The sequence below is a fragment of the Dipodomys merriami genome, unplaced genomic scaffold (genome assembly GCF_024711535.1).
Source record: "Dipodomys merriami isolate MVZ:Mamm:240054 unplaced genomic scaffold, mDipMer1.0.p SCAF_23, whole genome shotgun sequence".
Lineage (NCBI taxonomy): Eukaryota > Metazoa > Chordata > Mammalia > Rodentia > Heteromyidae > Dipodomys > Dipodomys merriami.
In genome coordinates, this window is record NW_027203715.1 from 21,295,432 (window position 1) to 21,322,121 (window position 26,690).

Genomic DNA, 26,690 nt, shown 5'->3' on the forward strand with positions numbered 1-26,690 from the left:
GGTACTGGAGATAATATTGCTGACTCTTCAATGTCAACATGGGGGACCTCCACTTTCCTCGTGAGTGTGGGCCCATCTCCAGGAGCCATCCCTGGACAGCCATGAATTTAGGTAAGTGGGGCGTAACTCCTCCCAGCTGATCCCCTTTCCCTGACCACCTTCAACCCCATTCACCTTAGTCTCCAGTGTCCCACTCTCTCTTCTCCTCCCTGTCCACTTCCTGGTTCAACCCCTCCTGTGAGAACATGTTAGGGAGGGGGAATGTGTGTGTGTGTGTGTGTGTGTGTGTGTGTGTGTGTGTGTGTTTGTGTCCACACACAACACACATAAGTGGTGCCAAACTGGTCTGAACCCAGTTGTGGTGGTTGCAGACTCAGAGATATATTCATATTAATATTACTGAGATTTGCATTACAATATAAGCAATATAAGTATTTTAAGGAATTGGTCATTCAATGCCCTAGATTCCTAATGAATGAAGAATGGAGTTTGCCCTGCCTCCCCTCCCAGCAAGGGTTGTAGAGCTTCAGGATTACTTGTTTTCTCTATGTTCACTGGCATTTATGGGGCTTGAGGTGCAGCCCTTGCCTCCTTCTTTCAACAGGTTTTATGCCTGCCACAGCAGCTGGGGAAGCCTGAGTGATCTTCAGCTATACCACATGACCTTCCTGCTAAGTGTGGGCCCAGCTGTTGGAGCCATCCTCAGAGGACATCACGAGGTAAGTGAGACCCCTGTTCTTCATTCCTTGCTTTTCCATTTTCAACTCTGACCCCTGAGGCATCCATTCCAGGACAGCCCTATTTTGAGATAATTTGGTCCCACCACCTCTTACCAGGTTCTATACCATCTGCCAGTCCTCCCTTCCACCAAGTTGAGCTGAACATATGCTATAGCAGGTGCCAGAGAAAGAAGGTTGAGGATGGGAGCTGCCCCATCTCCTCTCTTGGCTATGGCCTGTTTAGCTGGGGGTCCCGGGGGGTTTGTGTATTCAGAATATGTTCCTGGCTGCTTCAGGCGAATTCACAGTACCCTGAATACAGTATCCTCAAACTTGACATTCAAGTCAAACTCTATGAATTTATGATACTATTCCAAATTACTAAAATTTATTGGATCTAGAAACCAAAAAATCAAACTTGTTATTTTAGTAGCAATTGACATCATGAAAGTAGAATATTGATCAGGAATAGAGGTAAGAAAACAAGACAATGTGGGAAAATGTAGAATACTGGATGTGCGTTAGAGATACAAAAATCATATCCTAGCCAGGAGCTGGTGGCTCACGCCAGTAATCCTAGCTACTCAGGAGGCTGAGATCTGAGGATTGCGGTTCAAAGCCAGCCCAGGCAGGAGAGACCGTGAGATTCCTATCTCCAATAAACCACCAGAAAACCGGAAGTGGCGCTGTAGCTCAAGTGGTAGAGCGCTCGCCTTGAGCTGAAGAGCTGAGGGACTGCGCCCAAGCCCAGAGTTCAAGCCCCATGACCGACAAAAAAAAAAATCATATCCTATAGGCTCATTTATTGAAAACTTGTCATCGTATATTGAAAGCTCAATTTACATATATAGTTACAGTTACTTTTCTTACCTATTACTTCTGATCACAAATCCTTTTATGAATTTTTATAGTACTTTTGAATAAATCACATTTTATTGTTAAAATACCTTACAGAGGGGTTACTATTACATGGGCAGGATAATGCGTACATTTCTTATCAAGTATTGCAGCCTCTTCCTTTGTTTACCCTTCACATCCCTTCCCAGCCTCCCCTCCCACCCCCCCACCCATACCTCCCCCCTCTCCCCACCCACACCAACGTTGTAAAGCTCATTTTCTTTTTTTTAAATTTATTTTATTTTATTTGTGAATATTCTGTACAGAGGGGATACAATTACATGGGCAGGATAATGCGTACATTTCTTACCAAGCATTGCCGCCTCCTCCTTTGTTTATCCTTCACATCCCTTCCCAGACTCCCCCCTCCCCCGCCTTCAGTCCCAATCCTCCCAACCCCCACCTCGCATCAACATGGTAAAGCTCGTTTTCGACATGACAACTTGTATTTCTCATTGGTGCAACAGGTCCACCTGTATCCTTAAACGAATTGCTTTTCCCCATCTCCTCCACAAGTTATACTGACATCAAATATAGTGAAAGCAGGGGTTATATTGTAGGGGAGGGACATACAAAGCAACAAAGAAATAATATTATAAATGCGTTAGAAACACATGCATGAAAGAAAAAAAAACATTAAAATAAATATCTAAGGGTTTATTTTCCTAACATCACATTATCTGACCTTTTTCGCTTGACTCATACATATACTAGATATTGCAAATAAGGGAAACGATGGGGCCTGTGTTTCTTTGGGCCTGTCTTATTTCGCTTAATATAATTTTTTCCAAGTCTTTCCATTTCCTAACAAATGGGGCAATGTCATTCTTTCTTCTGGAGGCATATAATTCCATTGTGTATATATACCACATTTTCTTGATCCATTCATCTACTGAGGGACATCTTGGTTGGTTCCAGATCTTAGCTATGGTAAATAATGCGGCAATAAACATAGTTGTGCTGGTAGCTTTAGTGTGGTCTTGTTTGTAAACATTTGGGTAAATGCCCAAAAGTGGGATTGCTGGGTCATAGGGGAGTTCTATGTGGAGTCTTTTGAGGAACCTCCATACTGCTTTCCAAAGTGGTTGAACAAATTTACATTCCCACCAACAATGAAGTAAGGTTCCCTTCTGTCCAAATCCCCTCCAGCATCTGTGGTTGTTAGAGTTGTTGATTTTTGCCATTCGAACTGGAGTGAGGTGGTATCTCAATGTTGTTTTGATTTGCAATTCTTTTATGGCAAGGGAGGTTGAGCATTTCTTCATGTGTCTATTGGCCATCCTTCTTTCTTCTTCATAGAAGTTTCTCTTTAAGTCTTTCACCCACTTGTTTATTTGGCAGTTGTTTCTTTGAGGATTTGTTGTTGGGGGATTTAATATTTTGAGTTCCAATTATATTTTAGATATGAGACCCTTGTCCATTGTATGGCTAGAAAAGATCTTCTCCCAATCCATGGGCTTTCTATTGATCTTGCTAGCTATGTCCTTTGCCAGGCAGAAGCTCTGCAACTTTATGCAATCCCATTTGTCCAACCTTTCTTTGATATGTTGTGTTTCTGGGTCACTATTCAGAAATTTTCGGACTGAGCCAAGGAGACCTAGGTTTTCTCCTTTCCATCCTGTAATGTTTTCAGAGTGTCTGCTTTGCCTTGGAGGTCTTTGATCCATTTGGAGTTGATTCTGGTGCAGGGTGATATATAAGGATCTAGCTTTAGGTTTTTTTTTAATTTAATTTTATTTTATTTGAGAACATACTGTACAGAGGGGCTACAATTACATAGGCAGGATAATGCATACATTTCTTACCAAGCATTGCAGCCTCCTCCTTTGTTTACCCTTCACCTCCCTTCCCAGCCTCCCCCCTCCCCCCACCCAATTATACCCCCCTCCCCCACCCCCACACCGACATTGTAAAGCTGCTTTTGACATGATATTTTGTTTTCTACAAGTAGTTAACCAATTTTGCCAGCACCATTTACTGAAGAGGCTGTCTTTGTTCCACTCTATTGTTTTAGCTCCCTTATCGAAGATTAGATGGCTATAGGTCTGTAGGTTCATTTCTGGGTTTTCAATTTTTTTCCATTGGTACTGAGGTGTGTTCTTATGCCAATACCAAGCGGTTTTGATTACTATGGCTTTATAGTAGAGTTTGAAATTTGGTATTGATATTTCTCCAGCAGTGTTCTTTCCATTGAGGAGCGTTTTTGCTATTCGGAGTCCTTTTTTGTTCCATATGAATTTTTGGATTGCCTCTACTATTTCCTTGAATAATGAGGTTGGAATTTTGATAGTTATCACGTTGAATTTGTAGATAGCCTTGTGAAGTATTGCCATTTTCACGATGTTAATCTTTCCAATCCAGGAGCATGGGAGGTTTGCCATTTTTTAAGTTCTGTGTTGATTTCCTTTTTGAAGATTTTAAAGTTTTCATCATAGAGGTCCTTCACTTCTTTGGTTAAGTTAATTCCTAGGTATTTTATTTTTTGTGGGGCTATTACAAATGGAGTTGCTTTCCTAATTTCAGCCACACTTTTCTCATCGTTGGCATACAGAAAGGCCATTGATTTTGGGGGGTTAATTTTATACCCTGCTAGTTTGCCAAAGTTTTGAATCAGCTTCAGTAATTTGTGCGTGGAGTCTATGGGATTCTTTAGATACAAATCATGTCGTCTGCAAAGACGGAGAGTTTTATTTCTTCTTTCCCTATTTGGATCCCCTTTATGTCTGCATCTTGTCTTATTGCTGTAGCTAGCCATTCTAATACTAGATTGAAGAGAAGAGGAGAGAGTGGACATCCTTGTCTTGTTCCTAGGTTCAGAGGAAATGGCTTAAGTTTTTCACCATTAAGTATAATGCTGGCTGTAGGGTTGTCCTAGACAGCCTTTATTGTATTGAGGAATGTTCGATGGATTCCTAATTTTTCCAAAACCTTCATTATAAAGGAGTGTTGGATCTTGTCGAATGCTTTTTCTGCATCTATTGAGATAACCATGTGGTTCTTATTCTTGCTCCTGTTGATGTGATGAATAATATTAATTGATTTGGGTATATTGAACCAGCTTTGCATCCCTGAAATGAATCCTGTTTGATCATGGTGTATGATTTTTTGGATGAATTGTTGAAGTCGGTTGGCCAAAATTTTGTTGAGAAGTTTTGCATCAATGTTCATCAAAGAAATGGGTCTATAGTTCTCTTTCTTTGATGAGTCCCTGCCTGGTTTTGGGATGAGGGTTATGATGGCTTCATAGAATGTGTTCGGTAGTGAGCTTTCTATTTCAATTTCATTGAAGAGTTGGAGGAGTATTGGTGTGAGCTCTTCTTTGATGGCCTTGTAGAATTCCGCTGTAAAACCATCTGGTCCAGGACTTTTCTTAGCTGGGAGGACTCTTATGGCTGTTTCTATTTCAAAGCTTGATATGGGCCTGTTAATCTGGTTTAACTCATCTTGGTTTAGTTTTGGCATGTCAATATTTGCTAGGAAAAGGTCCATTTCTGTCAAGTTCTCAAACTTATTAGCATAAAATTTTGAGAAGTATTCCCTCATAATATTTTGAATCTTGGTTGTTTCCGTGGTGATGTTTCCCATTCTCATCTCTGAGTTTATATATTTGGGTGTGTTGTCTTCTTTTTCTGATAAGGTTTGCTAAGGGTCTGTCAATTTTGTTAATTTTTTCGAAGAACCAACTCTTTGTTTTGTTGATTCTTTCTATAGCTTTTTTGGATTCTAATTAATTTAATTCTGATTTAATTTTAATTATTTCTTCCCGTCTACTGGATTGGGGTTTATCTTGCTGCTCTTTTTCAAGGAGGTTTAGATGTCTCATTAAATTGTTGGTTTCAGTTGTCTCGAATTTGTTGATGTAGGAACTCAGAGCTATAAACTTTCCTCTGAGTACTGCCTTTGCTGTGTCCCAGAGGAGCTGGTAATTTTTGTGCTCATTTTTTTGAATAGCATGAACATTGGAATTTCCTATCTAATCTCTTCCATGACCAACTCATGATTCAGCAGTGTGTTGTTCATCCTCCATGTGATACCAGACTTTCTTTGGTGGCTTTTGGTGTTGAGTTCTAATTTTATTCCCTTGTGGTCAGAGAGAATGCAAGATATAACTTCAAAGTTTCTGAATTTGGACAAGTTTGCTCTGTGGCTTAAATATGGTCTATTTTAGACAATGTTCCATGTGCTGCTGAGAATAACGTGTATTCTGATGCTGCTGGGTGAAATGTTCGGTAGATATCTGTTAAATCTAGTTGATCTTTGCAGCTGTTTAGATCTGTAGTTTCTCTGTTGAGTTTTGACAATTTGATCTATCTAGTGGTGAGAGTGGTGTGTTAAAATCCCCAACAATTAATGTCTTTGTAGTTATATTAGATTTGAGGGAAAGTAGTGTTTCTTGGATAAATTTGGTTGCTCCATTGTTTGGCGAGTAGATATTTAGAATTGTAATATCCTCCTGAAAGAGAGATCCCTTAATTAATATGTAGCGACCTTCTTTATCTCTTCTCACGAGTTTTAATTTGAAGTCTATTTTATCTGATATTAGGATTGCAACTCCCGCCTGTTTATGGGGGCAGTTTGCTTGGTAGATTTTGTTCCAACCTTTAACATTGAAAATGTGTTTGTTTTTACGGGCAAGATGTGACTCCTGAAGGCAGCAGATAGAAGGATCTTGATTTCTAATCCAACTAGACAGTATATGTCGCTTACTTGGATAAAGTCAGTTAATATTGAGAGATAGGACTGAGAAGTATTTGGGAGATCCTGCCATTTAATCCACCTTCATGGGGGCTAGAGGTACTGGGTTCTTACTATAGTTCTTGGATTCTCAGTTTGGGTGCAGTTTCTTGGCCTTTATTGTGGTCTTGTTGGTTTCTATGTGTAGGACATCTTTAAGAATATTTTGTAGGGATGGTTTGGTGGAGATATACTGTTTCAATTTTTCTTTGCTATGAAAGGATTTTATTTAGCCTTCAGTTATGAAGGAGAGTTTAGCTGGGTACAGTATTCTTGGTTGACAGTTTTTGTCTTTAGGACATGGCATACATCATTCCAGGCTCTCATTGCTTTGATAGTAGCTGCTGAGAAATCTGAGGTGATTCTAATGGATTTCCCTGTACAGATGATTGGTCTTTTCTCCTTGACAGCTTTAAAGATCTTTTCCTTGGTCTGAATTGATCCTGTTTGGATTATAATGTGATGGTGGGATGTCCTATTCTGGTTTGGTCTATTTGGTGTTCTAAAAGCTTCTCATATCTGAATAGGCATATTTTTTTGCATGTTTGGGAAGTTCTCTACTAGGTCCCTGTTAAACAAATTTCCTAGATCATTAACTCCTATTTCTAGGTGCTCGTCTACACCCATTATCCTCAGATTAGGTCTTCTGTGGTGTCTTCCAAGTCTTGAATAGGTCTATCATATTTCTTGGACTTGTCTTGGATTGTTGTATGTTCTTTCTCCACAATATCTAGGCTGTCTTCAATCCCCGAGGTTCTATCTTCTGCATGGTCTAACCTGCGGTAAGACTTTCTATTTGTTTTTTATCTCATTTCCCCAATTGTTCAGTTTTGATGCCTTCAAATTCTTTGTTGAAGCTTTGTTCTAGACTTGTATGAGCTTTTTTACTTCCTTAATTTGGTGGTCAGTGTTTATTCTCAAATAATTTTGTTGATTGGTTATGATTTCGTTGGACTCCCATTCCTTCTGTTGGGTGCCATTCAGCATTCCCTTTGTGGTCTCCATGATTTCCTTCAGCTCTTTGTTAATGGATTCCTGAATGCCTTTAGTGATCTTTGTGTATTCTCGTCCTGTTCTCTCAATTCCTGTATTATTCTTTGCTTAGCTTCCTCACATTCACGCCATTCTTGTATTTCTCTTTCAGTGTTCTCAGCGTGCTCATGCCATTCCTGCCTTTCTTTTGGAGTGGTCTCCAGCTGGTCATTCAATTTCTGTATCGGTTTTTGAGTAGCTTCCTCAGGCTCATGATATTCCCGCATTAACCTTTGGTTTGCCTCCTCTCTCTCCCTATCACGCTCATACAGAATCTTTTGTATGTTTTCAATCTTTTCATTTGCCATTGTTGCCAGCAGTGTTTGTAGAGCTCTCTGGGAACTCTCCTCTGGATTATTCATTATCTGTTCTGTCCCCTGATTATCATGACTTGGAGTTGAGATACGCGGACTTTCCATTTTTTTGTGTGTTTTTCCAGCTCACTCTGCTCATTTAGGATGAAAGTAACACCAGTTTTGTGCTAGAACACTATCTTAAGGCACGCATCAATCAAAGTCTGTACTTGCACAGTCCAAAGTCTGCAGATACAATCTAGTTCATCAGATATATGTATTCAACATCAAACAATTATATATTAATGGGCTACAAACCCCAAAGAAGTATTTGGCATACGAGAAATTATTATGTTGAGGAGAGATGTGGGTAAAAATAGGAATAAAAAGATGTAGGAAGGCACAGGGAGAGTTTACTTAACTAAGTCCTAATCTCAAAGTGGGAAATAGTTTGGATAGGATGAAAGCAGAGAGAGAGAAAAAAAGAAGAAAGAGAAAGAGAAAAAAGAGGCAAGAAAAAATAGAAAAGCAAAAATTAAAAAATAAAAATTGTAGTGCTTAAAAATTATGCAGAATTAAAACAAAATACGCAGAGAAGAAGTGGATACAATGAGGGAAGGGGAGGGAAATAATGGAAACATGAAAAATTAAAAATAAAAATACTGAAATTATTATACAGGTATAAAGAGTCATAGTGCTATTAAGGAATTTAAGTCTAAGAGGTTTTGAATTGAGTAATAAATTTCTGGATTAAGTGTGTACACAATGGGGGATAAGGTCTAATAATTGACTATGGGTATATCTGAGGATGTGCAGAACAGCAATTAAGTCACACAAAGAAGAATGAAGAGAAGAAAAGGTGAAAACATTGAGGAAGAAAGAAAAAAGATCAAATATTCAGGAGAGCTAAACAAAAAACAAAAAAAAAATAAACGTTTAAAAAGAAAGAAAAAAAATGCACACACACATATACTCCCCAAATAAAAATTATAAGAGGAAGAAAAAAATGTTACTAGAAAACAATTTTTTTTTGGTCCAGTTGTGGCGCCTGAACTGTGGGTCTGGGCGCTGTCCCTCAGCTCTTCAGCTCAAGGCTAGCGCTCTACCACTTGAGCCACAGCGCCACTTCTGGCTTTTTTTCTTTTTGCTTATGTGGTGCTGGGGAATCGAACCCAGGGCCTCATGCATGCAAGGCAAGCACTCTACCACTGAGCCACCTTCCCAGCCCTAGAAAACAATTTTTTAAAAAGGTAAAAATTAAGAATTAAAAAAATTTTAGAAAAAAAATTTTTATTAAAAGGTACCCCCAAAAAAGAAAAAAAAGTTCTTTAATTTTATTGGAGGGGTGTGAAGATCCTGTATCTCCCTTGTGTCCATAACCAGCCACTTGTTGGAGTCTCTGGTCTGCTTGTGGTGTTTGATTTTCCTGTGGCTTGGTTGGTTTCTTAAGTCAGTTTGAGTAGGCAGAAAAATGCTCTGCTTTACCCAGATTTTGTGATCCTCCTCCCAGGCTAGTTCAATGGGAGGGAGATCTGCTTTGAGTATCACAAAAGAGGGAGATGGCTCTTTCCTCAAGTTTGGAGATGCTGTGATGATTCTAAATTCTGGGTGGTGTTGAGGCCTTTCAGCCATCAGTAGCTTTTCCCTGAAGGGTTAGTGAGAGACTCACAAAGCCCAGCCTGGAGCCATTCTCAGGGTTCCTGTTTACTGAATTTCAATTGATTGTCAAGGCTGCTAAAGGGAGGGGCAGCCTCTGGCTCTGTTTACCAAGTGAAGAAAGCCACTCCTGGAATTGGCATCCAGAGCTGGGTGAATTTTCCCTGGGTGGAGCTGAGTCTGGCCGGTCAGTTTAGGTTCTTGTGACCTGCTAAATGACGCTAGTTTTCTTCCAAGGCCTGAGTTGGAGCTAGCAGCTCAGCCTGGCTTGTGTCAGTATCAAAGATGGAGATGTCTGGTAGTGGGGGGGTGGCCTTTCCTCCTCTGCTCCCTGAGAAGGAGTGAGGATTTAAGGCTTCTACCCACATGGTGTCTTGGTTCCTGGGTTGTCTCTGGTCTGTGAACTGCAGGATGAAATGTTTGCTCCTTGTCGCTTCTTGCTGATATTGAGTAGAATCTGCTCGCCTGCCGCATCTGACTCCTTTGTCCTGGACTCTCTGTGTTGCAGGTATGGCAGCTATGGCCATTTTCACCACCACTGCAGCCGCAGTAGCATCTGCTGGCAAGTGCTCAGATCTATCTCCTTGCCTGGATTTTCCCTCTCTGTCCTGTGATGGCACACTTGGTGTGATTCTCTGGCTTAGGACTGTTCACTGGAACACTAAAACTGCTTTGTATACGAGAGCTTGTTTAGCCTCCAGCTTCTCCTCTGCCATCTTCCCGGAACTCCCTTCCAAATTAAACTTTTTCAATCACTCTGTAATGCAGTATGGAGAGTACTCAAAAGACTAAACATAAATCTCCCTTATGACTCATTAATTCCCCTCGTGGGCAGTAATCCAATAAATAACAAACAAGCTCACATTAAAGCTACCACATAACCATGTTCAGGGCCCAGGGAAAGAGTTCAAGGAATGGGAAAAATTTTAACCCTGTTGGTATTTGTTTCCGCAAATATGAACCTTTTGACATCAGATACCACATCATTCTATTGGCAGTAGTTAGTTTAGGACTTAAATGTAGCGGGTGATAAAAGGGCTTTTTGTTGAATGTTAGGAAAAGATGTAGGCAGTCCAAGAGAAGGGGGATTTTTTGTTGTTGTTGTTGGTCTTTAACTATGGGAGTGGGACCTGTTCCTAAGCTCTTCAACTGAAGGTCAGTTCTCCACCTCTTGAGCCACAGTGCCACTTCTGGTTTTCTGGTGGTTCAATGGAGATAACAGTCTCAGGTGCCCCAGCTGTCTTTGAACAGCAGTCCTCAGATCTCAGCTTCCGGAGTAGCTAGGATTACAGCTGTGAGCGTCTGGCACCAGGCTAAGAAATGGGGGATTTTTATATAAAAAGTGAATCCACCTCTTCTCCTGTGTCTAAAGGTCAGATATCAGTATTAGAACACGTCATCCTCAATTCATTTCATCATACATTTGTAAATTTTCTCTTTTCCTTCATGTGGGAATACTTCAGTAAATATCAACTCAGATGTGGGACTGGATCAATTGTATGGGAATTGCTAGCAAATAAATCAAGAAGTACTAAATAAAATCAAATGAGCCCCTCATTTGGAAAAATTATTTTTTTCTCTTTTTATTACAAGTCTGTGCTTGATTACTTCGTAACGTGATATTGAACCTCCTAACAGAGTGATGACATTTTATTTCTCTTCAGTAATTGGCCTTCTCCCACATGTGGTCAAATATTTAAGAATCCAAAGATTTCCATTGATAATTCATTAAGCTGTCCTCTAAGAAAATGTGCATTTCTGGAATTTGGTCTGCTGTCTTATTCTTACATGCACAGGCTTTCTATGATTTATTTGTTCTACAAGGAATTCTATTTTCCAATCTTTGTGTGACAAATTTAATCTCTCTAATCAGTATTTCTGACCCTCTCTCTAGAGTCTCATTTCAGTCTGACTCATAAAAATATGTTTTTATCAGTTAAATGGCTCTCATCTTCTGTTATTTGCCTGACTTCATGTAGGCTGTGATAGCAGCTCTGACTGGCTGTGCTTACTGGAGTATATTTTTTAGAGGTCTAGGATTACTATTCAAGGTAGTAGCTTCACTGGGTCCCAATGATCCCCTGGCCTATACTCAATAGGTTTTTTTCCTAAAGAAACAAAAACAGCTGACTAAATTCCTGTTTTTATTGTTTCAAAATGAGCCAATCTGGCATCCTTGCAAAACCATGAATAATCCTCTCTAACAATGGTCTATCAAGATGGCTTTTCAAAGTTGACTGTGAAAAATGTTCATTTCCAAGTCACTACCATAAAACAGATCACATCTCTGGGAGCAGAAGTTTGGAAGGAAGGATTACCTTCCTTTTTTCTCTTAGGATAGATCAAATCATAATATTCTTCAGTTGTGGTCAGCGTGGAGCACATTTTCCCAAGAATATACTGTATTGTAAAAGAGGACCAACTATCAAAATAAAGGAGGAAATACTTGTCTAGAGTCTGATTTATCTTGCTTATATTTGTTGTTATTTTCATTATTTCAAACACATGGATAATTTGTCATTGGGATTAGACAGATTTATCTTGCTTATATCTGTTGTTTTTTTCATTACTTCAAACACATGGATAATTTATACTTGGGATTAGACAAGTGACAATGGATTAATGTAATAAACATTCATTACTTTCATATATCCAATATAATACACTTAACACCTTATGGAAAATTAAATCCAACTATTGAAACAATGTCAGAAATATAAAATAAGCCTCAATATGTATTATCTGGCACACATACACCATCATCTACTCAGAAATTCAGTCTCTCTACAAATATTTATTTGGCACAAAATAAAAATTTAATGAATATGTTCTATAAGCATCATATGAAATACTGTATATAATTTTATGGATGTATATAATTTTATGGATGTCTCCTAGACAGGAATTTAACATGTATGTAGTAATCAAATTTCCACAATTTAAGCTAGACAAGAGGAGTCATACCCTCATACACTGCCTGGAGAATGTGTGGTGTGAATTTTACCACAATGTTGAGCCTTTTCACCTAATACCAAGAGTCATATGCAATAATTTATTATTTGATGTTATGATGAGTGCTAAGTGTAGAATAAACTGAATTATTAAATTAATTCACAAAAATGAAATGATGATTTATTATTGAAATAATGATATGTTTGTTTAAATTCTAATGCTTCTCAATTTTACAATTCATGAAATATATTATTAAAATTAGTTTCACTTTCTTCTTTTCTATATCTACTAAAATTAAAATTATATGTTAAACATTCAATATTAAATCAGTAATAATAACATTATTAAAATAATATATTATTAAACTGTGATTTGAATTATAGTTCTAACAAATTGTGATGTAAAAAATACTATTATGGGTAATATTTTTTAAACTTACCAGCTTATTTGCTTCCTGTGTCATTTGTTATTCTTGGTCCAATTCATCTCTTCACCTTAATTGTTTATTTTTCTATTTTATCTCCATTGTTTTACTGAGTTTGCATTTTGTTTTCCCTGTTTAGTGACTGACATGAGGGTGAAAAGGTGTATGCTAGTTTATCACTTCCTATGTTACAGTGAAACCACTGTACTCCACAGCTGTTCTACTTTTCTCTGTATAGTACAATATTTTCCCCACTCTCATCTCCTGTATTGCTGCTCTCATGTATTTTATTTTTATTTAAATTTTATTATCAAGTTAATGTACAGAGGGGTTAGATTTACATAAGTAAGTTAGTGAATTCATTTTTTTCTAACTTGTTACCACTTCCCCCATGTTACTCCCTCTTCCTTCCTAACATCCCCCAAGATTATTTCCAAAATATTGTGAGTATCTCGTTTGCATAGGTTCCCCCTTTGTCCTTTGTCTCACTATTTTGTTTATTCACCTTTCCCTTTCCTAGTTCAGATCAACATATTTACAATAACCAGGGTATCAAAATCAAATACAGTGACTACAGGGGATAAACATTGGTGGGGAAAACACAATAGATAAAAAGAAATCACATACTACATTAAGAACAACAACAAAAACATGTCTTTGAGTTCATTTCACTTGGAATCACCTTATAAGATCATATGTAGGGCTGGGAAGGTGGCTCAGTGGTAAGAATGCTTGCCTTGCATGCATGAGGCCCTGGGTTCGATTCCTCAGCACCACATAAGCAGAAAAAAGCCGGAAGTGGCACTGTGTCTCAAGTGGTAGAACGCTAACCTTGAGCTGAAGAGCTCAGGGACGGTGCCCAGACCCAGAGTTCAGGCCCCACGACCGACCAAAAAAAAAAAAAAAAGATCATATGTAAGTAGATAGTGAGCTATTCTGCCCATCTACTAAGATTATCCTTGATGTACACAATAATGCTTCCCTATTACCCACTAATACCACTTCTGGGCATTTACCCACGTGACAACAAACAAGGCCACACTAAAGCTACCAGCACAATCGTGTTTATCACAGTATTATTTACCATAGCTAAGATATGATATCAACCCAGATGCACCTCAGTAGATGAATGAAGAAAATGTCACTCTCTCATACACACACACTTACACATGCATGTGGATTACTATGCTTCCATCAGAAAGAATGATACCACCTCATTTGTAAGGAAATGGAAGATCTTGGAAAAAATATTAAGTGAAGTAAGCCAGACTTAAAGAAACATAGGTCTCAGGTTTTCCCTTATTTGTAATAATTAGTTTATATCAAGAATAATCTCATGTATTTTACTTTGACATTTTGTTCTATGTTGAGCATAGAACATTATTGCTATATTGTTTGATATTATTTCTGCAAACAGGCAGGTATATTAAAAGAATTACATTAATCTCATCCATTACTGAGGGAAGAACAACTTTAAAGAGCAAACCCTACTCGGAAGAACAACTCCTATTGATTTAGCTTCATTCGGAAGAACAACTCCTACTTACTTAGCTTCATTCCTTTGTAAGGCCACCGTAGTCCCCTGTAACCTCATCTTGTACATTACAACTCTGTACTTGGTTATCCTTCATATCTACTATCTTCTACATTGTGATCTAAATGCCCTAGTGATTCCAGTTTGCTTTACTTTAAAAAAAATTCTCTCTTAATGTTTGAGGTTGGTGTGTTTGCGTGTGTGTAGTATTACAAAGATCGGAAGACAAAATTTTTGTTCATTTAGATTACATCTTTCTGGTCATTGTAAGTTGTGGCTAATGGGAGAAGTATCTTGCTATTTTAAGGATGAAACAGAACATGTATTTGTGCATGTACCAGAGTTGCTTTAATTGTGTGAATTTGAACACTTAACTTCGAAGTATATCTTGGCTGCTGTTGTGAATAATGTGAATAACAATGAACTACAAATATATTTACGAGTTACCCAGAGAGAAACAATCACATGATTGGTGAGTCAGATGATATTTCAACTTTGCATTTTTTTAGAAAATGCATACTAATTTCTACAACGAGAATACGAGCCTGTATTTTGACCAAGAGTGTATAGAATTTTCTTTTCTCCATACTGTCACCAACATTATTACCTTTTGAGTTTTATGAAAGTGCATGTTTCTAATAGGTGAAGTAACCCAGACTGGCTTTAGACTCAATTCCTCTTAGTCCAACCTCCTAAATGCTTGGAATTACAAACCTTTACCACCACACCTGGTTCTTTTGGGGTTTTTTGTAAGAGTTATAATAGTTATGAAGTAGTATCATAGTAATTTTGAATTGCATTTCTCTAATGACTTCTGTTCACTAAGCCAGCATAGAAATGGTATTAAACACAACTTTGTAAACCCACTGTGATTTTCAGGGCTTTTTGGAAAACAGGCCTATTCAGAACTTTTGTCCATTTTTATTCATGTTACTTGTTAATCTCATCTTTAAGGTCTCTATACAAAATCAATAATTAATTCAAGGTAGTAGAAAGGAAAAAATTAAGCAACTCCTAACATTTTAAAATTTTCAATATCATGATATTGCTTAGATCACTTGAGACTATAAAACTCAATTTAGTTTGACCTTTTACAAGGCTATATTTGTTTTATTTTATGTTTATTGCTCTTTCCAAAGCCTGCATGTCTGATTTCCATTGGTTTCCTTCAGTTTCAAGTAGTTCAGATTTCAAACTGAAGAATAAATGGAAGGAAGCAAACAAAAAAACACTGTTCCTCTCATCCGATGATGCCTCTTCAAGCATGAGGTAAGTTCATCCTTCTAAGTCCCTATGATAGGGTATCAAAAGGAGAATTCATTCTTCTAGGTCTCCCTATCTTTGCAATGTAACTTAAATGATGTAAAACACAATATACTGCTCAGATAAGTTCATGTTTTGTCAGTTTTGCATATTTTCATATGCACTTCAGCTCAGTGCACAACATTTCTTCATTATTCTGTCCCTGATATTTTTACAATATCAAGACAAGATAACCAGTTTGAATTACAGCATGAGAAGTTATCCACCTGGCTTCCTTGAAAGCAGATCACAGTCAATTGATAACATTAGTTCTGGTTTCTCTCTACATGTAATGGTTTCTGTAATACATATGGAATTATATTTAGTATTAAAAATTGCTGACCACACTCAAAGCTTATTCATAGAAACTTAAGTATTTCACCAGTGTCATGCCTCTTAATTCTTAAGATAATATTTGCTGTAATGCTAATGTTATTACCATTATAATGTTGGGAAAAATTGTAATTAAAGGCACTAAGTGCACGGTCCAAAGACACACAATGAGGAAGGAAATCAGTCAAAGTTTCCAAAAGTCTTTCAGCAATACAAAAAAGGTAGGTAAAATCTCTCCATTCTCTTACACACTCAATTCAATATACATATTGTCCAAGAAATAATACCATAGCAATTGTTGCCAAGGGTGTTTGTTTTCTGCCACATTTTGTCTTCAACACAGACTGTGTTGGTGACATTGGGTTATCATGCACAGAGATGAGCTTATATATTGAGGTCCAAAGAGAGCCAAATTTCTTCTGTTCCACATTTCCAGTTTCCTTTTTAAAAAGGAGTAAAAATTTTAAATATCATCACGCACTGTCTTTTAAGAATCCAAAAACGAAATAAATTCACATATAATCACTCCAAAATGCTTTAAATGTAGATGATAAAACAAGCACTCATGAAGTAAATTTTCTTCTACATTTAATATGTTTCTGAAAGCCTTGTGCTGGTTGGTCACCCTTGTAATCCTGACTACTCAGGATATGTACTCAGAAGGCTGAGTTCTGTGGATAACATTTGGAAACCAATCAGAGCAAAAAATCATGACATTATTTTTCAAAAATTTTAATGAACTAGAAAAGAGCATGAATGGAGATGTAGCTAATATACTAGCTCACCAAACTAGAGGGGAAAGGCCTAGCAAGACCTTAAAGCCCTAAGTTCAAACTCTGAGCACGCCAACATGCAGGGACACACACATACACACACACTCACACACTTATTCACGTCAGTGTTTTGCATTAATTTCTTAGTTAATGATATTATATGGGTATAATAGGGGAAATAAACTTTTCCATCTCAGAACATTTTTATATGTATTTTATTGTTAAAATACCATACAGAGGGGTTTCAGTTACATGAGCAAGGTAATGAGTCCATTTCCTCTCAGGCATTGTTACCTCCTCCTTTGTTTTTTCCCCCACCATCCCTTTCTCACACCTCTACAAGTACACTCCCCTTCATTCCCCCCAACCCCACCTAAATTTTAAAGTTCAACTTTCAACATAGTGTCTTGTGCATCTCATTGTCACAATGGGTCGACCAGTATTCCTAGTTAACCATTTTGTTTCTTCTTTCCCCTCCCCAATTAGCTAAGTGTATATACAAGATTCAGGTGCACCAAAATCAAATACAGTGAAAACAGAGGTTATACTGTGGGCGAGGAACATATAAAGAAACAATAAAATACATCGTACATTATAAATACGTTTGAAATAATAGCAAGCAAGAAAAAAACCCACTTGTGTACTTACTTTGCGGGTCATTTCATTTAACATCATCTTATCTGGTCATATGCCCATAGCTTTTGACCTTTTCTGCTTATCTCAGACATATATTATTTATTGCAAATAAGGGAAACCATGGGGCCTATGTTTCTTTGGACTTGGCTTACTTCACTAATATAATTTTTTCCAAGCCTTTCCATTTCCTAACAAATTGGGCAATGTCATTCTTTCAGATGGAGGTATAGAATTCCTATTCTCTCTCTCTCACACACACACACACACACACACACACACACACACACACACACACACACACACACACACACACACACACACACACACACACAATGGAAATCAATCAATCTATCTATCTATCTATTTATCTATCTATAACATTTTCTTGATCAATTCATGTACTGAGAGGCATCAATGTTGGTTCCATATTTTAGCTATGGTAAATAATGCTGCAATAAATATAGTAGTGCTAGTAGTTTTAGTATGGTCTTGTTTGTGATCATTTGGGTAAATGCCCAGAAGAAGTATTTGTTGGGTCATAGGGGAGCGCTATGTGGAATCTTTTGAGGAACCTTCATACTCCTTTCCGAAGTAGCTAAACAAGTTTACACTCCCACCCAAGAATGCAGTAGGGTTCGAATGCAGTAGGGTTCCTTTCTGGCCACATCCACTCCATCGTCTGTTGTAAAAATATGGAACACTTCATGAATTTGCTTGTCATCTTTGCACAGGGGCCATGGTACTCTTCTCTGTATCATTTCAATTTTAGTGTATGTGCTGCCGAATTGAGCACAGAACATTTTTTATATATAAAGTGTAATTGATTTTCTTAAACTAAACAATTCAACAAAAAGTAAGTTCTAAAGAATTGTTGTGAAATTTTAAAACCATGTGTTTCTTATATAAGCACACATTTATGAATAAAGTCAAGATTGGCATGTCAAAAACAATATAATTCCAGATATTTGTTGTTCAAGAGATGTGTAAGAGGAGGAATTCAATTATTCTATACAAGGCACCTCTCATAATGAAGTGTTAAGGTTTGTTAAAAGTTTTAATGTTTTAAATATTTTTAATTTTGGGAATTTGCTTATATATATGCCAAAATTAAGACTGTATGACAGGTCATAAAACTTTTCCATAAAGTATTTAAGATTTATTGTAGCAGCATATACTACTAAGTGTGTACATTTCAGAGTTTATAGAAATTTTACTAATGAGAATTTGCAAATTCTTTGTGTAAAGAAGCAGAGTGAAGAGTTAAGACTTTGTTAATTCCACAGTTTCTGTTAAAACTTTAGGGCTTCCTTACTTTATAGGTTAGCGAGGAACAAATGATGATATAAGCCATATACAGATGAGATGAGCCATAAATAATAATCTTAGTGGGAAACTTTAAAGACTACTCATAGCCTATAAAACTCTTATTGAACATCATAATCTTAGGCAGTTTTAAATGTACAGGATTATGAAAAAAATAGTAAAACCTAATATGTAGTATACTTCAAATACTGGAAACACTGGTAATTGTTTCATTTTTCATTTTATTAATCATTAATATTTAATGATTGGTTTTGTTTATTGTAGCATTGTTTTCCTTGTTGTAATATAATACAACTTTTTGTAAGTCGTCATTAGGAGGTACTTTGAGAATGTTACTGGGATGGCCACACCATGTTTTATAGGTGCATATGAATTTACAAAGAGCAAAATTAAGAACAAAATACTCATTAAAATTTTTCTCAAGTAGAGTCTGAATCAGGAGTGTTAAGTGTCCACAGCTAAAATCTTAGCCCTAGGCTGAAGCAGCCGTCTTACAGAGTTGAGGACACAAAAGTGAGAGACATTGATTTTTTGTGTTTTGATTTTGTTTTTGTTGGTCGTGGGGCTTGAAATCTTGGGCCTGGGTGCTTTCCCTTTGCTCTTTAGCTCAAGGCTAGTGCTACCACTTGAGCCACAGGACCACCTTTGTCTTTTTGTACTGATGTGGTACTGAGGAATCAAACCCAGGGCCTCATTCATTCTAGGCACGCACTCTACCACTGAAACCCCTTCCCACTTCCTGAGAAAGTGTATTTTAAAAAGTCATCTAAACAACATTTGCTTTCTGCTTTGGCTTATATAATGATATACATGAATATCTTTTTATATTTTTGTGAATTGTCATACTTCTAAATTTATATTAATTTCAGCCACTTTATCCTTTTCAAAGTCATGAAATATCTCTAAGAATTTGTTTCTGTAAAGACTGTTTTTGCATTTATAATTTCTTCTGAGTCACTTTTATTTTTTTTCAAAATCACTTTATATTTTATATTGACGGGTTTTCACACATCAAATGCCTTCAAATGTATATATGTATTAAGGTTTGTATCCTGTCAATAAATGTGTAGAACACAATTATACCACTGACAAAAGATAATTTGCACTTCATTTATGTGCTTTTGGACTTGGAGAGTGACTTTAGGTGTGTCAACACAAGTAGAATCAGCATGAAACAAGCCAGCATTTCTTCATTTAAGATATAAGGAAAGGATACAGGTTGATCCATTGTAACAATAGGATGTACAAGACACTCTATCAGAGGGGGATGGAGGGAGGAGTTGAGGTGGTGTAAAGGGAAGGGATGGTAGAGGAAAAACAGGAGGGGTTAACAATGCTCAATAAGAAATGTTCTCATTTCCTTACTTGTGTAACTGTAACCCCTCTGTACAGTATCTTTACAATAAATGTATATATTAAAAAGATACAAGGAAAATTTCTGTACTTATGGGAAGTTATATTTGTCATTCAATATCAGCAAGGTATTGTTTTTAGGATGACAGGCATATTAAAATTTTGGATACTCAAATTCTCTACAAAAATAAATATATTATTTACATTAGAAACTGCCCACAATCTAGTGCAGTGTAATTGCTATGAGAAATTTTACCGCATTCTAGGTTTGTAATGGAAAGTAAATGTATATGCAATATCAACAGATATGAATTTTTACAGATAATTTTTGTCTGCATTTTGTGGATGGAATTAGGAAAGCAATTTTAAAAAGCACAAATTTCATCACCAAGAGCTGTCCGCAAACCGTAACAAGTTTCTAATACAGCAAAATTGAATGGTTTGGAACTCCAAGAAGTACTTGAATTGACACATTATCAGAAAGTGTAACCAGGCAAGCACTTTTGTTTTTAAATTTTTTGGGGGGGGTCCGGTCGTGGGCCTGAACTTTGGGCCTGGGAGCTGTCCCTAAGCTCTTCAGCTCAAGGTTAGCACTCTACCACTTGAGCCACAGAGCCACTTCTGGTTTTTTTTCCTGCTTATGTGGTGTTGAGGCATCGAACCCAGGGCCTCATGCATGCAAGGCAATCGCTCTACCACTAAGCCACATTCCCAGCCCCTAGGCAAGCACTTTTAAGAAATGCAGCTACTAGATTTCTCATTGAGTGCTTTCATAACACTTTGTGAAATACAAGTCAGAACCTCATTGGAGACTAGACAGTTTTCCCTCACCTTTCTGTCAAGCTCAGTTATTATCAATCAACATATAGCTAATCTTGAATAATCCTCTAATAAGAAAATGTTGATGGAGTGTTTATATGCAGAAAAGCTCGGAACGCTAACTTTTTCCAATTGGCCTGAATGGTTGACCCCCACCCTATTATCCCAAGTCCATACGGACTCCAGGCATAATTCCAGGTATGTGTGAACTCCTTTGATGTGCAGGTAGGGCAATCCACCTAGGCCCAGTTGTAAACATCCCATCTCAGACCCAACTGAAAGTCCTCCATCTTTCTTGACCTAGGGGCTTTTCATTAACCTCTACCTCCTTGATCAGATCTCCTATAAAACACTGATCCTGTGCCAGCTACCTCACACAACCTCAATCTTGCTGGAAGGGCTGTGCCCCTGGCTGTTCCTCAATAAAGAGTCCTTTCTGTTGGTGATCAAGTCAGGCCTATTCCTTTTCCATTCTCCTCCATTTTCCTAACATATGCTGCTGACACCCAGGAGATAAAAAGCACCAGGAGTAAGTAGGTGCCCTCTGCCAAGGGGCCACCCACCTCCTTGCCACCTCTCACGGAGCCTTTCTGCTACCTTCCTCCTCCTTCCAAGGCTTTTCTTCATCAGAAGCACAGAGCCCTCTGAGCTTACTTTGGGCTAAACAGACACCTGAAAAACCTCCCAGCCTTTGCTTTTGTAAGCAGTGCAAGCAGTGGATGGCCACGCTGCTGTGGCTTGAGGTATTATTGCTCCCCTGCGTAAGCTCAGAAAAGGCCTTATCTCTCCCCCTATTCTCTATCCTTTACCCTGTCCCTGGATTCTGATCTCCAGGCAGGAGGCTCTTCACTGTTTGACTGACTTCACCCAATACCTAAAAGCCTTCAGGACAAGGTAACTAGCCCGGTCTGTGGTGTAGGCACCTGACATGGACCCCAGGAGGGCAGGACTCCCTCCCTTCCTTCTTGTCTGTGGGGTACAGAGACTCCAGAAGTCTCTTCTTTCCTTATACCCTGATACCCTTTAATTAGGACCTTTGGGGATGCCCTCTCTTAATTATTGGGATCCATCCGTCTGGCTTCCCAAAGCCCCAGCGGTGCCTGGAGCATCAGGACAGGCTCCATAGTCCTACCAAAATTTCCAAATTGTCTCCCAAAGACACCCCATTGGCATGCCTGCTGTCTAAACTTAAGACTTTGGGCTGACTGATTTACAGTCATAAAAAAACAAAACTGACTTGTTTTTATTCCAAAATCTGGTCTCATTACCATGCCACTGCTGACCTAAATTCAGAACCTTAGGTTTTACTCTTGCTGATTTAAACAATTCTCCAATGAAACTGGGAGGAGTCTGAGGTCCCCTAAACCTAAGCCCTCCTCAAGCTCTGCTCCAGAAAATCCTCACTTTGCTTGTTCTGTTCGGTCCACCAAGTCCTTCTCTGACCTCCACTCCAGAGGGCTCCCTCTCCACTCTCCTGCCTTGCTCACCAAGCCATTCTCTGCCAGGAGCCACCCAACGTTTCCTCTAAAAAAGTAACTCCTTATCTTGTAGCAACTCAATCTGTCTCTCTCCCCCTCTCCATTTCCCTCTATCTCTCTTTTCTTTGATGACCTCCATCACAAAAGAACCTTTTCTCCTTCCTTGCTCTTCTAACTACATTCTTGGTATTTGCAGTTGGTCCATATTCTCTAGGCTAAAACTGTGTCTGTTTCAAGCAAACTCCTTTTGCTGACCCCAGTCTCTGTGCCTGCCTGTCTGCATGCTTGTGTAGCTGACACAAGGTGGGGGTGGGCATAGGCCTCCAAAGGTAAAACAACAAGCTCTGAGTCCTGTTAAAAATCCTTCTAAACAAACCCCTCCATACTTATACATTTCTCAACCCTCTTCTATGGCTAATACACCTTCTTCCCTTCCAGACCATAATTAAATGGTCCTCTGGTCTGGACATTTCGTTAATCTGTTATTGACTGAGGCTGGCTGACAAACACACTGAGGACAGCCTCTATCTTTTGCTGCTCTCTCCCTTTACCACCCTGAAATCCCATAATAGAAACAAGCCAATCCTTCTTCTCTTAGGGACTTAGACAATAATACAGTCCTTTCCTCTTTCCTGAGTCCACTCACTTCAAAATCTAGATTCTTAATTTCTCCTCTAAGTGGCTACCGAAGAAAAATCCCTCCCTCTCACCTCTTCCAATAACTTTATCCAATTATTCAAACTACCTTTTCAGTAACTTCATTATGCCACATCCTCCCTTTAAATATCTGCAGGTTAAAAGTGCTATCTTTTCCCCTTACAAACCTGTTCAACCACCTCCTCCCCCAATTCTCTCTACATGCCTTGGAAGCTGAACCTAGCAAGAGACAAAGACCACATGATGGGTTTTTCTTCAACCCCCACACTTCCACCAACCTATCTCCTCTCTACTCTTCACTGTTCTAATGGTTAAAATGTTCAATTTAAAATACTAAACCACCTCATCACCAAAATTGATTTAAAGGGTTCCTTCTCTTGTTGTCAATGTTTGTTTAAAGGTGGAAATTCTGTTTGTCAAAATTTGCCTTGCATTTTGTTTGGTATTGCCTTGAACACATGGTTTTTTATCATATTGGTCAAAACAATACCACTTTGCCATTGGAATTCCAAAAAATCTTATGGCCGATTTTCATTTTTTTAAAAACCTACGTGCCTTAAAACGTTTGTTTAAGTGTGTGTGTGTGTGTGAGAGAGAGAGAGAGACACAGAGACAGAGACAGAGACAGAGACAGACAGAGAGAGAGACAGAGAGCACGTTCAACATAATCTCATTATAATACATAAAAACTGTGTAAAAATTATCTTCTTATAATTCTTGGTAGTGATATTTCTCAACAAATGTGCTGTTTGTTATAAGAAAACATCTTTTTCAAGGGTAGTAGTAAAAGTAGTGAGACCCAGTTCAGCTCCTAGCCAGCTGTGAGGATAAACACCGGTAAGGAGGTAAGAATTTTCTAAAAATGTTTGTTCCACATATTTGTTTCTGTCAGAAAATTTGAGTATGTGGAAGATGGTATGAATATGCCTTAAAAGACAGTTTATGAGTAAAAGTTTGTATGTAATTGTTGGCTGTGATTTACATTAAAACTATCATGTCATTCTCTATGTCCATCTAAAGTCAAGTGTCTTAACCAATCTTTGTATAAATTTGTAAGCAACAAACAGGAGATCTGACAATTCATCCGAGGGACAGATTCTGGCCAAGATCTTGCTTGGACTATCCTACCTCCACCATGGTAGATTGGACTTCTGACTGACTCCATCACACACAGCTGATTCTTGGTAAAAGACTGCTTTAGATTTACAAAAACTAAGACTCCTGGAAAACTCTCTGGAAACCTTTCCAAGCCTGACCTGAGAAAGCCAGCTGCATTGTTATGGTGTTAAAACATGTGTAGGCCAGGACAGCCTCTTGTAAAATTGGTTATCAGGTTTTCCAGGCATCCAAGCTGTGCTCAAACTCTCATCCCATCAATTGAGTTTTGTCATTGTAGAGTTCTGGCAAGTATTTGTTGATCAATTCTTGACAGGATGCATGTAAGCTCTACTTGTTCCTATTAATTTCTGGTTGCTTTAATTGGAAATAATAAAAGATTTTTGTGGCAAATATTGCATTTCAAAGCCAGCCTGGGCAGAAAAATCCCTCGGAGACTCTATAATCAGCAAAGAGCCAGGCTGGAAGCAGGCTCAAAAATTAACGATCCAAAGGCTAAAAGTGAGCTTGTGACTCAAAGTGCTAGCTTTGAGCTGAAGTGCTCAGGGAATTCCCTCAGGCCTTGAGTTCAAAGCCTATATCTAAGCCACAAGCACCTACACGTCCAGGACAAGGTGGAAAAGAATAAGAGGAGATGATGTCACATCAGCCACTTCGTGCCTACCTTTTCAAAATTAACCAGAGCCAAGCGGTCAATAGACACAAGTTGAGAAGCTTGTCCATCTACTGTCTGTATCTGTCTAACTTCTAACTGGACAGGAATTTACATTCTTGCCTTTGTTACCTGCTATTGATAGGAAATGATCAAGGTCTCACACCAGGCCCTTAACTTCTCCAATCCAGGCCTAACTTCTGACTGGTTATGGGCTCATGATACAAATGGAACATTTATGGCTTGTGCCCAGGGTTTGTTTTACTGTGTCACTCATATGAACTAGTCCTGCCACCTTGTCAGCCTTTTGACTGATCTCATCATTTTCAAGTTTCTCTCTAACAGGATAACAGTCCTCACTCAGGATCTGGGACCAAGTCAAGGCCATCCTATTACTGCAGGCAACCAGAGGCTTTGCTGACACTGCCCTGGATCCAACACAGACCTGAAAGACCCCAGCCCCAGTGACTCCTTTAAACCCTCATGCCAGCAGGAAATAGCCAGAAAAGACCATGATGCCCCTCCACATTTTATACTCCTTCAGGTTTACAAATGATGGGAATCTGCTTTGTTCTCATAACTCCATGATACTCCCACTCATCACAATTCTTTTTATGTCTCAAAGACCCTATATGAAGAACTTGCCTCTCACCTCTTGGCCCTAACATTCTATCAAGATGGAATATGATGAATTGACCCCGACCCTAAATCCCTGGTATTTGTGAACTCCTTTGAATTACAGGAAGGGCAATCCACCTAAGCCCAGCTGTACACATCCCATTGTGGTCCCAACTGAAAGGCCCCCACCTTTCTTGACCTAGGAGCTTTTCATTAACCTCTACCTCCTTGCTCAGATCTTTTATAAAAACCCTGATCCTGTCCCAGCTCCCTCACACAACCTCCAAACCCACTGGAAAGGCTGGGCCCCTCACTGTTCATCAATAAACAGTCCTTGTTTGTTGATGATCAAGTCCATCCTATTCCTTTTCCACTCGCCTCCATTTTCCTAACAAGGACCATCTGTATTCTATGGCCCAGAAGAGAGAAAATTAGGTAAGCATATATGTAATTTTGATTCCACCCACATCAGTTATCTATCCAGACCTGTATCAAAGTGAGAGGATTTTAAAAGAATTTATTGATTTAAAATTTAAAATTAAATGTAGAATGAAATTAGTTCCAATGCATTACTTTAAGATATTTAGAAACAACTGAGCAACCTAAAGGTCAATAAGACTTTTTTATTGGAAGGGAAGGAATAGTGTTATTTGGTTCTGTATATTCTAAGTAATTTGCAAAACGAATTTACAAAATAAAATTTACATTTGCAGCAGATTTGACACTTATTAATTTTTGTATATTGAAAGGAGCACAAGCCTCAAGAATATGTCGATGCAATCCTCTAATTTATCTCTAAATGCTTATGCTTCTGGTCTCAATATTAAAACTTCAAAAACTTAATTTTTAGCTAGTTGTGCAAAGGGATTTCGTTTCATCATGTCAGTGTTGAAGAGAGTGTACATGTGCATTTCAATGTACAATGCATCTGGATCATTTTCACACTTTCCATTTTTCTTCCTTCACTTACCCCAATCCCATTTTCCCTTCAAGTTTCCTATTTATATTCTCACATATGTACATTGAGGGTCATGACTGTATTAGTCAAACATTTCCATCTCCATTCTTCTGCCCTATTCCCATTAAGCCCAGCTCTCCCTTTTAAAACTTGTTTCAACTTCAGGGTATTTTGTTAAATTTCTCTCCCTTTGGCATTTGGCTTTGGGCTTGCCACATTCTCTTCCATGTTTGACCTACATAACTGAAGATATTTCTCCACATTTCTAATCTCTGAATGGCTGAGATAGGTCTCTTTTACTATAACCATTCTGTCCTAAATTCAGAATTGTATTCCTTCTTTGGTAGTCTGCTCATCACAGGGAAAGCTGTAGAACTCAAGGCAAATAGGGTGGAAAAGTGTAGTAGTGGAGGTCATTAGACATTGATGAA

The 26,690-nt window shown here is 38.3% G+C and overlaps 1 non-coding gene across 1 annotated transcript; it reads right to left on the bottom strand.

Moving 5' to 3' along the window:
• Positions 1-17,971: 17,971 nt before the first annotated feature.
• On the bottom strand, positions 17,972-18,078 carry LOC138835164 (U6 spliceosomal RNA). The gene has a single exon (XR_011374481.1). It is a non-coding gene; the product is annotated as a U6 spliceosomal RNA (small nuclear RNA).
• Between the last annotated feature and the right edge of the window lie 8,612 nt (positions 18,079-26,690).